Raw genomic sequence first — 17,737 nt, 5'->3', positions numbered from 1 at the left:
GTGTGAATAAAGGACCATTTAGACACAACGATTATCGCTCAAAAGATGTCTTTTGAGTGATAATCTTTGTGTCACTTACAGCGCAAGATGATCGCTCAAGATGAGCGATCACCGTGCGCTGCAAGCGGAGATTGCAGACCGCAAGCGGACAAGCGGGGTGTCCCCGCTCCGACCGCTCAGAGTGGAGGGTGCAGCGGAGGGTGCTGTATAACAGCCGGGTGCTCCGACCGGAGAACAGCTGGATGCAGAAGACAAGTGGGAACACCCAGCTTGTCTTCTGCATCCAGCTGTTCCTTGCTCCGAGCGCCGGGCTGTTATACAGCCGGTCGCTCCAAGCGAAAGATGCAGAAGACAAGCTGGGTGTCCCCGCTTGTCTTCTGCATCCAGCTGTTTTCTGCACAGAGCGCCAGGCTATTATACAGCCGAGCGCTCCATGTAGGGTATGGAGCTGCTCTTCATACCCAGCCTAGTATCAGCTGTATCCCGCTGTGAATCCCTGATAAGGCTCATCGTTGTCTTTCAGCACGCTGAAAGACGATGAGCGACGGCTTAACGAAAACTGCACAATGTCAGTGTAGTTACAGACAACGAATTTTGAATGATAATTGTTATGTCTAAATGGGCCTTAAGCCCTAAGGCTGGTCTCACATGACCGTTTTTAAATTGTGTATTCCGCAATCGCTGTCCGTGCAGATGATTCTTGGTAATATGTCGGCACTGAAAGGCATGTAGTTTCGAAGTTTCCTTCACATCCGCGGGTACAAATTGCATATTGCACGAGCGGAAAGAAAGATGACGGCATACTTTATTTTAGCGTGTCTTCCACGCGGATGGGCTCCATAGTTGTGTATGTATGCATTTGACCCACTGCCTATATGCAATCAACTTTGCGTATAGGAATAACTTGCAACTTGCTAGGAGACCAGCTGGGAAAGAGGGAGAGAGAGAATGAATTAATATTTCGCGTAGGCAGCGTAATTCTACTTTCTTATGTCATTCACTGCTTGCTAGTTTTCGACTGTATGGATGATACATGTACATCCGCACGGAAAATCGCACGCATACGTGACCATTCGCAATTTGTTACTGCGATCAATCGCAGATCAATTGCGGATATCCGCAAGCGGAGCCTGACTCGTTCAAGTATGCCCGGCCTACCTGAGATTTCTTAATTTAAACATATGCTTATATTGGGTTTAACCTTCCAGCGGATGCACGTACTCCAGTGATTCTCAGCTATCTCTGTACAAAGTCATACAGGTAATGTTGTCGATGACTGAGTGAGACCACCCATTGATCCAACATTAGTAGAGCTTTGGATCAATAAATGACAATTTATACAAAGAATCTCACAAAAATAGGACCTGTTTCCGTTTTCTAGTCTTGCACTATCAGTGTGAGCGACAAAACGCCTGTGTAAATAAACCCACCGAAAACAATGGGTTAATACAATGCATGAGTTCTGTGGATCTCGCAAATGCAGAGAACTCGCTCTTTTTTTGTGCCTGTGAAAATACAGCCTAAAGAGCTTTCACCTTGTGCAGTTACTGCTTGGCACTGAGTGCTGCAGAGTACCTTACAACGACTATACCCTTGCCAGTCTCCTGCTTTGGCTTCCCCAGTTGCATTCTAGTTAATATAAAGTAATGCTTGAAAGTTTGTGAACCCTTCAGAATTTTCCAGAATTTTCGTATCTGCTTATATTTTACCTAAAACTACATCAGATTTTTACACAAGTCCTAAAAGTAGATAAATAGAACCAAATCAAACAAATGAACCACAAATATTAGACTTGATCATTTAATTATTGAGGAAAATGATCCAGCATCATGTCTGGAGGTGCCAAAAGTATGTGAACCTTTGCTTTCAGTATTCTGGTGTGACCCCCTTATACAGCAATATCTGCATCTAAACATTTCCTGTAATTGTTGATCAGTCCTGCACATTGGTTCGATATTCAATGGCAGAGAACCTAGATGACCTAAAACAGCGCATTTGGGAGATGCAATACCGACTTGACATCTATTTCACCAAAGGTGCCCGCATCAAACATCTGTAAGGTGCAGTAAAAGCTTGAAGATTTCTTTTATCATGTCTTGTCATTCTGGCTATTGTATGAATAAATTGGCTCTTCTTTTGCAGCGTTCTTTTAGAATTGCCTTGAACTTGATGAAACTTCTATATTCTCCTCCTAGGTGGTGCTAACAAGCTGCAAATGGAACTGCTATGTTTGCATCATATAAGTACAGCTGAAGTTTTAAATAATATATTATAGACTTGCATATAGAGCAGATCTCTTGTGTAATGTTGTTAGATTTCTTGTTCAGCTACACAAGTATTGCAAAAGCCCGTAGGAGATCTTCAATGCTTCCAGTTGTGGCAGATCTTCATAAGCCTCCAGCAGTTACAAGGCAGCATTTCCAATAACATATAAGAGAATTCCAATTTATCCTAGAGCTGGTCAATGGTTGTATCATTCTCCACTGATAAGAAAGGGTGCCGATAGCATTAGAACATAGGGGCAGATTTACTAATGTTGTCTAAAAGACATTGTAAAGTTAGACTAAGTGATCTGAAGATGAGCTGAATGTATCACACTGGCTCATCTTCTAGGATATGCAGAGCATATCTGTTAATTTCTGTTTATTGTTAGCTCCATCGTTCTTTACATGGTGTGGGGTCAAAAAAGGTACTATAAGGTGAACTTCACATGGGCGACCACGATATGGGGCCGTGAATCCAACCCCCATATCACGCTCCCCACCATGTGAATTCAATGGGAGACCCTGCATCGTTCACTTAGCACGTGGTGTGATGCTGCTGCTGACCCCAGTGAAAACAATGGGGCTGCAATGCAAGAACACGCACAAGATAGAACATGCCGCGATTTGTTTCCCGCATGGCATCATGGTGCCATGCAGAAAAACAGGGTTCATGTGTATGACCGCATTCAAAAGAATTCATGACCGCATTCCTATTTTTGCATTTTGCAACGAATAAAAATGTAGCACAAATGTATCACCCATGTGAAGCCGGCCTAAGGGCTCATGCAAAGGGCATTATCACAAATGTTTTGCTAAAAGATGAGTTTTTATGATGTTTTTTTCAGAGAAAGAACATCATAATTAAAATAACTGCAATATAATGGATGCATTAGCATAAGCTGCATTATGAACCTCCAAATAAAATGTAATAGAGACTATAAAAGTTAAAGGAGATGTCCCGAGGCAGCAAGTGGGTCTATACACTTCTGCATGGCCATAATAATGCACTTTGTAATGTACATTGTGCATTAATTATGAGCCATACAGAAGTTATAAAAAGTTTTATACTTACCTGCTCCGTTGCTGGCGTCCTCGTCTCCATGGTGCCGACTAATTTTCGCCCTCCGATGGCCAAATTAGCCGCGCTTGCGCAGTCCGGGTCTTCTCCTCTTCTCTATGGGGCTCCGTGTAGCTCCGCCCCGTCACGTGCCGATTCCAGCCAATCAGGAGGCTGGAATCGGCAATGGACCGCACAGAAGCCCTGCGGTCCATGAAGACAGAGGATCCCGGCGGCCATCTTCAGCAGGTGAGTATGAAGACGCCGGACCGCCGGGATTCAGGTAAGCGCTGTGCGGGTGGTTTTTTTAACCCCTGCATCGGGGTTGTCTCGCGCCGAACGGGGGGGGGGGTTTAAAAAAAAAAAAACCCGTTTCGGCGCGGGACATCTCCTTTAAGGATTTACAGAGCAATAAATGAAATAATGCAGCCAGTTTTTAATGTGCTCACCGATAAAAAGGTTTATTTTTATTAATCCATCAACAAAGCTGTCTGAGAGCTTGTTTTTTGCGACACAAGTTGTATCTTTTAATGGTATTATGTAATGTACTAAAACGTAAAAAAAATGGAGTAAAATAGGAAAAAAGTGCCATTCTGCAATCTTTCTTTTGTTTTATTTTCCTACAGTGTACATACAGCAGAAAAAAGGGCAACTTTTGGGCCCAATGTCCACGGACGGAATTAAATTGCGGAATCCGCGCAGGTGCATCCACAATTCAAGCCGCCCATAGAGAAACATGGGCGTCCATACTGGAATTAAAGCACGCAGATTTGTTTTGCGAACCTTTTGGTCCAGAAACAAATTGCAGCATGCTCCATTGTAATGCAGATCCCGCACAGACGGCTTCCGTTGAGGTTAATAGAAGCTGTCCCATCTGTGGGCCAACCACAATTGAATTGCGGACGGTCTGCAAATTTCACGGGAAAGTAGGAGCTAAAAAAATAATTGTACCGCGCATGACCGCACGCTTCCACACATCAGAAAAGAGAAAATCCAGACAGGATGACGAAGACCTGGACAAATAACCCAGGGTCCTCAGCCACGGGCAGGGTCAGATTCTGCTCAGGGCTCCCGCATGCGGAATCCGATCCGCTCGTGGACGAGGCCTTATTCTATAAGTCAGTATGATTACTATCAATACCAAATTTGTGGTGTGTTATTTTTGCTAAAGATTTAATTTTCTAAAGGTCATTCACAGTCGAGTGCCCTAACATTTTTATTTATATCAAATTAAAACTAAGGGCTATGGACTAACTAACAAGTAAAACAGACAAAGCACAACATATAAGTATCACAGTTGGAGAATCCATGCTCCACAACCTTCCCTATGGAGGGATCCGTAGATAGGAGTATATAGCTCTGTGGAGTAAGAGGAAATCCCCAAGCGAAAAAAAACAACTCCCTAGCTGGATTGTCTCTTATCCCACTGGAATGTGGCTGTATCAAATATCACTGGAATGTGGCTGTATCAGTCTTGATTCTGAAAGCAAAAGGACTTGTTATTTGTATAGTGCCAATTTATTCCACAGGGCTTACAGGTAATTTATTTATTACCTTCCAGCAAGCTGGGTACTCATTTTACCAACCTCGGAAGGATGGAAGGCTGAGCTAACCTTGTGCCGGCTACCTGAACCGGGGATTTCTCCTGCAACCTTCAGGTCGTGAGCAAGAGCTTAGGACTGCATTCTGCTGCCGTGACACTCTGCACCACATGAATGTAGGAATAAATCAGGTGTTCCCAATCTCCTATTAATGTCTGTTTCATGGATTGACTCAGCTTGAATAGCAAGTCACCGCAATCCAAGCAGAGATAGTTGCTTTGATAAAACACAATTGCTACACTATATAGAGATAAATAGTTTGAAAATGAATCCCTGACTCAAAATGGTTGAGCTAAAGACAAAATTAATGAGGAGGTTCAAGTACGTTTGACGTGTTTCTGTTGGACTTATAACTCATCAGGAACCTAATTGTCTTAATAAAGAGGAATTCAATTGCTACAAGATCCTAAAGTTCAGATCAAAAGACTGCCTTTGGACTGGCGATTAAGGTTCAGAATCACCCACCCAAAACAAGGATTGTGATCCCAGGAGGCACAATCTCCTCCACCTAAAAATGCTAAGTCCAATTAAGGAAACAGACTTAGGGCGCGGTCACACGATCGCATAAACGGCGCGTTTTTGCGCCCAATCGTATAAACGTGACCATCTGAGGCATTGGTTTCGAATGTATTCGTTCGCACGGGCGATTTTACGGCGCGTAAAAACGGCAACCTGAAAAAAACCCGGAACATATGCGACCGAAATACGTGCCAACGTATATTCGATGGCCGAAAAGATAGTTTGCAAAGTAGGAACAAACAATAATACGCTTTCTAGCTCTGGTCATGATCGCCGAAAAACGTTCTTTCCGGCGATTAAACGCTGCGCACGTGCGAACGTAAATACGCCTATGCTCGTGTGACCGCGCCCTTACTCTCAGATGGAGTGTCCTAAAAAGGACATAAAAAGACCCTACGCTACCTTAAGCTCCCTAATGGGATCCCTAGAGGACCCAATAATCCCTAGGTTTTGTTACAATCTCATACCAAAGGAACAATCCCCTAACCAAACAATAACAAAAGGAAAAGAAAAATGGTAGCGTGACCGCCAACCCTGATGGTGGATATGACCGCCACTCCACCATCAGGGCTACATAATCATAAAGTAACATTTTTATCGGTGAGCACACTAAAAACCAGATGCATTATTGTATTTTTTTTATTGCTCTGTATTTTCTAAACTTCTATTGTCTCCATTATATTGTGTTTGGAGGTTCATGTCGTGAGTCATGCTAATGCATCCATTCAATTTTAGTTCTATAATAATAAACTTTATTTGTATAGCGCCAACATATTCCGCAGCGCTTACATAGACAGGGGATACAGAAAGACAAAAGTACAAACATTTCAGAACCACAGTTACATAGTAATCAATTGATGGAAACAATAGAGGTGCAGGTCCTGCTCCAACGAGCTTACATACTACAAGTAATGGGGTGATACAGAAGGTAAAGGGGCTGGAGATGTGCACTGTATGGCGAGGTGGAGAGTGAGGGGTGATATACACATAGACAATAGTCAGACATTTAGCCGTGTGACGGCAGAAACAGTATGACTGCAGGAGCTGTTTATGATGGCTAGCAGGGATTGCAGTCAGTAGGTCAGGGAGCATGTTATCAGGCGGAGTACAGAGGGGTTTGTTTAGGGAATTCGGTATGCCTCCCTGAAGAGGTGCGTTTTTAGAGCACGCCTGAAGTTCTGCGAGTCCTGGATTGCTCGGGTAGCCTTTGGTAGTGCGTTCCAGAGGACCGGTGCTGCTCTGGAGAAGTCTTGGAGGCGGGAATGAGAAGTTCGAATTAAAGGGGAGCTCAATCTGGTTTCGTTAGCAGAGTGGAGACCCCGGGCTGGTTGATGGATTGAGATGAGGGAGGCGATATAGGGGGGCGCTGCACTGTGGAGGGCTTTGTGGATGAAGGTGGCGAGTTTAAATTGAATTCTGCATTTAACGGGCAGCCAGTGCAGTGACCGGCACAGGGCAGAGGCGTCCGAGTAGCGGCTGGACAGGAAGATGAGCCTGGCTGCCGCATTCAGGATGGATTGGAGAGGGTAGAGTCTGGTGCAGGGGAGGCCGATCAGCAACGAGTTGCATTAATCGAGCCGGGAGTGGATGAGGGCAACAGTAAGCGTTTTTAGCGTGTCCACAGTGAGAAAAGAGCGGATTCTTGCGATGTTCTTGAGGTGCAGATGACATGTTCGGGCCAGAGATTGGATGTAGGGGGTAAAAGAGAGATCAGAATCAAATATGACTCCAAGGCAGCGGGCATGTTGTCTAGGAGTTATGGTGGTGCCACACACTGAGATGGAGATGTCAGGATGAGGGCGGTTAGTGGAGGGTGGAAATACCAGCAGGTCAGTTTTAGAGAGGTTTAGTTTTAGGTAGAGAGAGGACATGGTGTTAGAGACAGCGTACAGACAGTCAGTGATGTTTTGGAGTAAAGGTGCAGAGATGTCACGGGAAGAGGTGTATAGCTGGGTGTCATCAGCATACAGGTGGTATTGGAGGCCAAATCTCCTGATAGTTTGTCCAATAGGGGCTGTGTAGATAGAGAAAAGAAGGGGGCCGAGGACAGAGCCCTGGGGGACCCCAACAGCAAGGGGAAGAGGAGGGGAGGTAGAGCCAGCAAAGGAGACACTGAAAGAGCGGTCAGATAGGTAGGAAGAGAACCAGGAGAGGGCAGTGTCCTTTAGGCCAATGGAGCGTAGCATACTGAGGAGGAGTTTGTGGTCAACAGTGTCAAATGCTGCGGAGAGGTCGAGGAGGATCAGTAGGGAGTAATCGCCCCTCGATTTGGCTGTCAGTAGGTCATTGGATACCCTTGTAAGGGCAGTTTATGTTGAGTGTTGAGGTCGAAAGCCAGACTGTAGGGGGTCTAGGAGAGAGTGCTCTGATAGGTAGCTTACAAGGCGGGAGTAAACCAGCCGTTCTAGTAGTTTGGAGATGAAGGGGAGGTTTGAGATGGGTCGGTAGTTGGCAGCATCAGTCGCATCCAGAGTCGGCTTCTTTAGCAGTGGGGATATGATGGCGTGTTTGAAAGAAGAGAGAAAGATGCCAGAGGTCAGAGAGAGGTTGAATATAGTGGTGAGATGGGAGATGACCACTGGGGAGAAGGAACGGAGGAGGTGTGAGGGGAGGGGGTCGCTAGCGCAGGTGGTGGGGCGAGCAGAGAAGAGCAATTTGGAGACTTCTTCCTCTGTCGCTGGTCTGAGTACAGACAGTGAGCAGGAGCTAGATGCAGTGCTGACAAGACTAGGGTCAGGGCTAGTCTGGGATTGGGAAGTTATTTCCTGACGGATGTCATCAATTTTCTTTTTGAAGTAAGCAGCCAGCTCTTCGGCACTGAGATCCGTCACCGGGGGCTGTGGTTTGGGGCTGAGAAGGGAGTGAAAAGTATCAAAGAGCCGTTTAGGGTTGTGGGATAGTGAGGAGACTAGAGAGGTGAAATAGACTTGTTTGGCATGGTGGAGGGCAAGGTTGTAGGTTCTGAGCATGAATTTGTAGTGGAGGAAGTCTGCGGACGTTTGCGATTTCCTCCACAGCCGTTCAGCACTTCTAGAGCACCGCCGGATGAAGCGCGTTTGAGGCGTGAGCCAGGGTTGCCGTGGTCTACATCGGATGGCTCGGGTCCTGGGGGGCGCCGCTTCATCCAGGGCATGTTTGAGAGCGGTGTTGTAGTGAGCGGCAGCCAGGTTGGGGCAGGTGAGGAGAGAGATGGGGGACAGAGAGGACTGTAGGGATTCAGCAAAGTTCTGGGTGTGAATAGCCTTAAGGTTCCTGTAGGTACTGTAGGTAGGTGGGTCTGGAGAGATGTTAGGGAGCGTGACAGAGAAAGAGAGGAGGTTATGATCCGAGAGCGGGAGAGGGGAGTTAGTGAAGTTGGCAGCAGAGCAGAGCCGGAGGAAGACCAGATCCAGGGTGTTTCCATCCCTGTGAGTGGGAGAGGCTGTGAGTTGAGAGAGACCAAGGGAGGAGGTGAGCGAAAGAAGCTTAGAGGCAGATGGGGAGATAGGGTCATTAGTGGGGATGTTAAAATCACCTAAGATGAGGGTTGGAATTTCACAGGATAGGAAGTGGGGGAGCCAGGCGGCAAAGTGGTCCAAAAACAGGTGAGCAGCACCTGGGGGGCGATAGATAACTGCTACTCGCATGGACAGCGGGCGGAAAAGCCATAGCGTATGTACCTCAAATGATGGAAAAGTGAGTGAGGGTACAGGGGGGATGACCTGGTAGGTACATTTCGGGGAGAGAAGAGCACCTACTCCTCCACCACGCCTGTCATCTGGTCTCGGGGTATGGGAGAACTGCAGGCCATTGTAGGACAGTGCAGCAGGGGAGGCCGTGTCAGACTGCTGTATCCACGTTTCTGTGAGAGCTAGCAGGTTTAGAGATTTAGCAGTAAAAAAGTCGTGGATAGTGGGGAGTTTATTACATGCTGACTGGCAGTTCCAGAGTGCACATCTAAAGGAGTCAGGGGAGGCTATGCATGGGCTAGCAGTTGGGCTTGGGGATTTTATTAGTGAGCCCGGTAGGGGGTAATAGCTAGGAGCAGTGGAGGGTGGGCCAGGATTGGGAGAGATATCCCCAGCAGCTAGTAACAGCAGAATAGTTAGGGTTAGCAGATGATTAGGAGATTTATGAGGAAGACTGTTATTTTTGTTAGTGGCACTAGGGGGTTTGAGGCTAAGCAAGAAGGTAAAGAGTGCATGCGAGCTGTGCATAGGTGAGGACAGGAGAGAGGGGCTAATGTGAATAGAGCGCCCCAGAGGTTGGCACTTGAAAGAAGTTCTGAAACTGAGAGCAAGAATGAGAACAGAAGTGACAACATTAGCGATAGCTTTTAAGTGTAAAGCATTAAGGCAGAGTTTGTGGCCTACCTGTCGAACTGCCATGATGGAACTGTATCATACTTTCTCAGCTCATACTTTAATACAGCTCATTCGCGTGGCAGCCACCCGCGTGGCATGCAAGCTTACACTGATATTATAGTGAAAGTTTAAGGTACGACTAGGAAACAGCTGGGAGTGGCTAATCAGGTTCCAATTGACTAGCCAGCTGACTTTAGCATTGCAAACCTAATGACCAAAAGTGTGTGTGTGGGGGGGGGGGGGGGAGTGAAATTTATTGCTCTCCTTAGATAAGGAAAGCATCTCTGCAAGGATGGGTGAAAGATGCCATTTGGGGGAGGTGGATGGCAGAGGTGACTAAAAGTAAAGTTTCATTTACCGATGCAAACAGATGAAATGCAAAATACACAATTCACAGGAAGCAAGCAGCACAGAGGATTTAAGCAGAGGGAGAGAGTTGGAGTTCAGCTTGGAGTGGGATGGTGCAGAAATGAACGTACCGATGCAAACAGATGAAATTCAAAATACACAATTCACAGCAAGCAAGCAGCACAGAGGATTTAACCAGAGGGAGATAGTTGGAGTTCAGCTTGGAGTGGGATGGTGCAGAAATGAACGTACCGATGCAAACAGATGAAATGCAAAATACACAATTCACAGCAAGCAATTATGATGATCTTCCCCTTTGAAAAAAATCATAAAAACCAATCCTTTTTGCAATACATCTGTAATAATGCCCCTGTGCATAAACCCTTATAGTACTTTTTTGAAAGCCCACACACGAATGTAAAGAACAATGTAGCTATCAATAACAGAATTTAACAGATATGCTCTGTATATCCTAGAAGATGAGCCAGTGTGGTACATTCGGATCACAGAGAGGGAAATATAAAAACAATCAATCACTGAAAACGGCCATATACGTACTGATACAGGAGGGCAAATATGTGCACCACCTCAACATGCAGGCTGACAAACTACCAAATGAGGGAGCCAGTTACACTTGTGGAGGACACCGATGAGACAGCCACTCACATAACCTCCTAATATAGAGGGGGGTGGCTGCTTGGTGTATACTCCACAGAGTAGATACAAAGTGCCAGACCTTCTGATACATGTGGTGCACCATGCAGACTAGCAACCTATTAATGATGCCATTATAGTTTGGTGGGCTGCTCTGCACCCTTTAAAAAGTGAACCACATTGGTACTGTCACCCTGGGCTCCCCCGGCGTTTAAAAGCCGCACTGCATGTGAACAATACACGATAAATGCGAGGTATTAGTTGGATTTTGGCCAAAATACTTGAGCGCACAAGCCAATAATCAAGGCTCCTCACATTTTGTGAGTCCCTACACTTAAAGAAATGTATCACAGCCTGCATGTTGAGGTGGTGCACATATTTGCCCTCCTGTATCAGTAAGCATATAGCCGTTTTCAGTGACAGTGTGATACATTCAGCTCACCTTCAGATTGCTTAGTCTAACTTTACAATGTATAACTATTAGACAAGATCAGTAAATCTGCTCATACATTCTAATGCTATTGGCACCCTTTTTACTACAGTACAGTGATACAACCGTTGACCTGCTCTAGCATAAATTGGAATTCTTTTATATAATGTTATTGAAAATGCTGCCTTGTAACTGCTGCCTTTCTACTATTGATGAACTGTCCTAAGCACAGCCCATCAGTATTTTACAACTTGACAACCCCTTTAAATATACTGATACCAGGGAAGTGATTTTGACTAAATCAGAGACTAGAAAGATAATCATTCACCCATATGAAAGTATTGAATTATATTTTATGTAGTACTTATATGTGCATAGCAAGAAATATGTGAGTAAAACACGCATTGTAGTTAAATTTTATTAACCTGGTCCCATATGCTGAGCATGCAGCTTTGTCATAATAACCTTTTTGTAAAGACAGAAGTCAATCTTTGTAATGTTTTATCAAGATAGCAGTATCATGCATGCTGTGGACCTTGAACTGTTGACTGTGGGGAATGCCTCTTGCATTACAACAATACAACAGAAGAGCTTAGAAACGGCACTTAAAGGGGTTGTCCCGCGCCGAAACGTTTTTTTTTTGTTTTTTTTTTTGCATAGGCCCCCCGTTCAGCGCAGGACAAACCCAAGGGATGTGTTGAAATTTAAAAAAAAAAATTTACTTACCCGAATCCCCTCTCTGCAACTTCTTCCTTCTTTTCCTCCAAGATGGCCGCCAGGATCTTCACCCACGATGCACCACGGGTCTTCTCCCATGGTGCACCGTGGGCTCTGTGCGGTCCATTGTCGATTCCAGCCTCCTGATTAGCTGGAATCGGCACACGTGACGGGGCGGAGCTACGTGATGCCGTGTAGAAGAGGGCGGAGCCAGAACGCCGCTCGTGCCCGGACTGACCAGAAGGGAGAAGACTCTTCTGCGCAAGTGCGTCTAATCGGGCAATTAGATGCTGAAATTAGATGGCACCATGGAGACGGGACGCCAGCGCAGAGAAGGTGAGTATATAACTTCTGTATGGCACATATTTCATGCATGATGTATATTACAAAGTGCATGTATATGGCCATGCAGAAGTGTTTAACTTAACTTGTCATCGCGGACAACCCCTTTAAGTGTTTCTCATTGTTCTCTTCTCCAATGCATCAATAAATAATTAGGCATGCTGATTAATAAGGCTACAATACCCCTTGAGTATCAACAAAATTAAGTGATTATTTTAACATCCACTAAGCAATAACTGTATTGCTTTTAGCCCCCTATACACCGGGGATATTATTTATTAACCTTAGTGACAGCCAATACGCCTTTTGACAGCCTGTATCAGCTGTCGGAGCCGTTAACCCTTTTAATGCCACTGACAATTCTGAGAGCGGCATTTAAATACCCTGAATGATGATCGGAGGTCCCGCACAACAACCCACAATAAGATCACAGGGAGCCGTGGCAGCCAGGGGCCTTCTGAAAGTTTGTGCGTCCGTTCAGACCGCCCAGGTGTGGCGCATATATGCTGAGCCCAAAATGCCATTGGGTGGAGGGAAACAGTTTAGCTCTGCTAAACTGCTTCCCCCTTTCCACCCCGTCGCCAATTGTTTGCAATGGGAGGGGTTGGATGAGGCAGAAGCTAGTGTGCTAAGCTCCCACCCCCTCTCCGCCCCTTGTCGGCTGCCAGCAGTGGGAGGGGGCAGACGGGAGCTTAGCAACTAGCTTCACCCCATCCAACTCCTCCAACCCGTCCAACCCCTCCAATTGCAAACAGCCGGCAAGGGGCGGAGAGGAGGAGGGAAGGGGGTGGGAGTTTAGCAGACATGTTGCTAAACTCCCTCCCACTTCCCTTCTCCAGCAGCTAACATAGGCTCCCATAGGAGTCTATGGGAGCAGCCACCATATTCCGGCCAGGTGATAGTTCCTGCACTAGCTTTTACACTGCAGGAATATGCCTATCTGAACTGATGGATTGTAAACCAATTCATAAGGTAAGCCCGGCCGATATACGCTCTGGTGAATGAAGCCTCAATCAGTAAATAAGATGTTATTGTCATTATTTTTATCCCACCAGAACGGCTTCAGAATGTTCAGCTTCATGCACTGCTATGTAGGAAGTTAGAGTAAGATGATTAACTGAGTAATGAAACATATAAAACTTTGTCCTGCCATTGAGAAATACACAAAAGATAAGTTTATTGCAATATACAGCAGTCACAGCATGGGACAACTATTCATTGGGCATATTACAATGCAAATGAAGACAGTCAGGTTTATTCAAATCAATAAGATAAACAATTTATATCAATGATAGAAAAAAACCTTCCCTTTATACGCATGCACTAAAAGATCAGCCAGTGTCTTCATTGTTCTGATGCTTCCTGCTACTTCATGCTCGTTCTGATGAGTCACAGTGCTGATGAGCATAAGATAGTATGCAGGTACTACGTCCCCCATGCGGTGCACCTAACCTCTCGACACATAAACTGAGCAATGACCAATTGTGCAAGCGCTATTATGTTACTTTTTATACAAAAATAAAAGTCAGGAATTACAAAAGATTCTCAGCTCTACCTGTTAGTAAAAATGGATCAACTTAGACTTTTATACAGCAAGACATCTAGAATAGTAGGGTCTCACAGCACACATTGTTACTATTGCTGGTGCAGAACAAATGACAATAGATATAACACAACAAATAAGAGCACTAAGGCATCACCTTGAAACCCGTCCAACTCCCACCTTTAAAAGGGACCCTAAAAAGTGGACTTTTTGCATGCTATAATCACCTGTTTTCAGGGAAGGTCTTTATAGTGGCATTTACGCAAGGACCATTAAGGTCAAGAGTGATGGCATTCAGAAATCCACCCCCATTTCTCAAATAAAGTAGCAAAATCCCCATTTTTTTGGCACGCAGATTTTGCTGTGACTCAGGTGAGGGGGCATTTTTTAGCAAAAGAAACAGTCCTAGGAAATGTTCCTTTAGAACTCTGCATGTGCTGTACCACAAGTACAAAGCTCACATCTTCTAACAGCAGTTAGATGGTAAAAAACAGATGTGTAGATGGAAATCCTAATTAATCTAACTTTGATAGAAGTCTTTTTAAAAATCAAATCTTTTTGCACTATGTAAACAGCAAAAAATGGCATATGAAGATACAGTATAGTGTAAAAGCTTTAGGCAGTTCCGGAAAAATTGTAAGAATTATTTTAAAAATGTGTCTCTCCCACTCAAAATTTATTCTGCAACAACCCCAAACTTACAGCCAATGTCATTAAGAACTACCATAAAGAAGAACTAGGACTCCTGGAAGTGATGATATGGCCCCACAGAGCCCTGATCTGAACATCATCCAGTCTGTCTGGGATTACATGTAGAGACAGAAGGATCTGAGCAAGCTACATCCACAGAAGATCTGTGGTTAGTTCTCCAAGAAGTTTGGAACAACCTCCCTGCTGAGTACCTAGAACAATTGATGCTGTTTTGAAGGTAAAGGGCGGTCACACCAAATATTGATTTAGATTTCTCTTTTGTTCATTCACTTTGCATTTTGTTAATTTAAGTAAAACGAACACTTCTATTTTTGAAAGCATTCGTACTTTTAGGCATTTTTTCCATGCCTACCTAAGTCTTTTGCACAATACTGTACATAAAAAATAAGAAATATGACTTTAAAAAGTTCTCCGAATACCGGACAAGCCTGTTTCAATTGCATCGCCCACATTACAACAATAAACAGAACTATACTTTCCCCCCACAGCCACCGGGATCCGCTGTGACAGCGGTGATTGTGACAGATGATATCACAGGAAATCATTTTACTGTTGCAGCCAATGAGAGGCTGCAGCATCTTGTTCCTGAACTCCTGGCATCATGGTGCTCAGGGTGTTGGCACCAATGCCAAGAGAATGGGCGGTAACACTGCAGACCCTCATTGGCTGCAACAGTAACATGATTGTTGTGACAGATGATGTCACAGGAAATCACCGGGACCACAGCGGGTTGCAGCGCTGGATCCCAGCGGCTGTCAAGGAGAAAGTATAGTTCTGTTTGTTGTTTTAATGCAGGCAGTGCTATTGAAGCCAGGTTGTCCGGTAACTGGAGAACTCCTTTTAAGTAAATAGAAATAGATATAGTGTATTTAGTAGCAAAGTTTGGTCCCTGAATTCTTACCTCATGGCCCACAGCTGAGTTGGCACTGTTCGCTTACATGGACTCATTGAAATCCAATGTATACATTCTACATGTAACAGTATAACAGCAAATAAGAGCATATCAAGTACTCGGTTATAAAAGCCTTAATTTCCACAAAAATCTAATGTTTCTGGATAGAATTTTTAATAAATAGGTTTCATGCTTACAATAAAAGCTGTTAGATTGGAAAAGGGTATATATAAAATAAGGAAAGCCTTATACAAATTTGAATCCACTTGAAACCCGTTAATTGACACCCTCCATACCCAACCTTCTACCTTCCTTATGTATGACATGTTGTCAGTGCCAATTCCCCTATATTGAGGAAAATATGACTGTAGATAACATAAACTAAAATAGCTCATTAATATGCACATGTATCAATGTATATTTGCAATTTCTTACTTTTTGAATGGTCTTTATCTTGTAAGCATAAATGAACATGTGTACCCTGTTTTATATTTATTCTTAGAGGTCTTTCATTATCCTTTATCTGTGCACACAAAATGAAAAATGTTGGTGGTAAACCCCCTTTCACGCCTGTTCTAGTATGTTCATTGTTTTTGTCCATGGAGCAGAAAAATGAAAGTATAGGAACTGCTGAATCTGGCACAGACAGATCCTATTAATTATAATGGCTTATGTTTGATTTCCAGCGTGCTAGCCGAAATTTTCGTAAACGAAAGATTGCAGGGGCCTTGTGTAAGGCAGCAGTATGCAGTCCCAAGCTCTTGCTCACAACCTGAAGGTTGTAAGTTCAAACCCCACATGGTTCAGATAGCCAGCTCAAGGTTGACCTCTATCCTTCCAAGGTCAGTAAAATGAGTACCCTGCTTGGTGGTGGGTAATAAATAAATTACCTGAAAGCACTGCAGAATAAGTTGGCGCTATACAAGTTCCTTTCCCTTTCCAGATGTCATGCCAGGACAGTGCTGGTGAGCAATTGTTCACCTGAGCAAACTATGACACAGTTTGCTTCTTCACTCACAGTCAGCTTAAACACAAAGATGAATTGTTTACTTTTTTAACATAATCATTCAGTTTACTGCACCACTGAATGAGAGCGCTGAACGATCAGTGTTTAATTAAACAGAACGATTAGCAAATGAGTCAACGATAATTTTCATGCTTGCATACAATGAACGATAAATCTTCATGTATCTTTCATCGTCCGTAATTATTCTTCAAATTTGCACAATCCAGCTATTTCATTTTGCCCTCGTCCACTCTCTGCTCGATTATTGCAACTCGCTGTTGATCGACCTTCCCTGCACCAGGCTCTTTCCCCCTCCAATCCATCCTGAATGTGGTAGCCAGGCTCATCTTCCTGTCCAGCCACTACTCAGACGCCTCTGCCCTGTGCCAGTCACTGCCTAGGCTGCCCATCAAATACAGAATCCAATTCAAACTCACTACCTTCATCCATAAAGCTCTCCATAGCACAGTGCCACCCTACATTGCCTCTGTCATCTCAATCCACCACCCAGTTCGCGCCCTCCGCTTCGCTAACGAAATCAGATTATGTGCCCCTTTAATTCAAACCTCTCATTCCTGCCTTCAAGACTTCTCCAGAGCAGCACCTGTCCTCCAGAACGCGCTACCCCAAACTATCTGGGCAATCCCTGACTCACAAAACTTCAGGCATGCTCTAAAAGTGCACCTCTTCAGGGAGACATACCATATGTCCTAAACCAAACACCTTTGTACTCCGCCTGATAACATGCTCCCTGTCCTACCGACTGCAATTCCTGTCAGCTGCCATCAACCACTCCCTGCAGTCATACCGATTCCGCCACCACTTGACGATTGTCTGTGTGTATAGCATCCCACAGTCTCCACCCCCACCATACCGTGCACGTCTCCAGGCCCTTCACCTTCTGTATAACCCCATTATTTGTAGTATGTAAGCTCGTTGGAGCCCCCCCCCCTTCCTGTTTCAATCAATTGATCACTACATGTAACCGTGGTTTTTGTATCTTTGTTTCTTGTATCTGTTCTCGCCTGTCTTGTAAGCGCTGCAGAATATGTTATCGCTATATAAATAAAGACTATTATTCTTTAACGATGATCATTCCATGTCGGAATCACCTTTAAACCCTATACGCTGCTTTTTGATTTGGCCAGTACTGTCCACATAAGTTGCACTGGCCAGCTAATGCAGTATGTATTGTCTTAGACTAATGATGCACACCATGCATCAGGTAGTCCGAGAAGCAGCGTGTCCATGTGTCTTTGTCCAGGACTGGAGGATTGCTTTAAAAACTCTCCATCTTACAACTTTTTCCA

The sequence above is a fragment of the Eleutherodactylus coqui genome, chromosome 6 (genome assembly GCF_035609145.1).
Source record: "Eleutherodactylus coqui strain aEleCoq1 chromosome 6, aEleCoq1.hap1, whole genome shotgun sequence".
NCBI classification, from domain to species: Eukaryota; Metazoa; Chordata; class Amphibia; order Anura; family Eleutherodactylidae; genus Eleutherodactylus; species Eleutherodactylus coqui.
The sequence above is the reverse complement of the archived record's forward strand: the minus strand, read 5'-3'. Positions refer to the sequence as shown.